We start from the raw sequence: 254 nt of genomic DNA on the forward strand, positions 1-254 counted from the left end.
CTTTTATTTTTAATATTTAACAAAAAATTTTCAGTCTCTATGAAATTATAAATTATAGTGCTCATAAGCTTATAATGTGATTTATAATTATGAATTATCTTATATGCATGTAAAATATGATAGATTTTAATCATAGATACTTCAAATAGAAATACAAGAACAAGTGTTTCATTATTTTATGTATATTGCTCCTGACATTAGAATAAAATGTGTTGATTTAGCACTACCTAATATTTTGTAAAAAACATTTATTT

The sequence above is a fragment of the Habropoda laboriosa genome, unplaced genomic scaffold, assembly GCF_001263275.1.
Source record: "Habropoda laboriosa isolate 0110345459 unplaced genomic scaffold, ASM126327v1 scaffold41, whole genome shotgun sequence".
NCBI classification, from domain to species: domain Eukaryota; kingdom Metazoa; phylum Arthropoda; class Insecta; order Hymenoptera; family Apidae; genus Habropoda; species Habropoda laboriosa.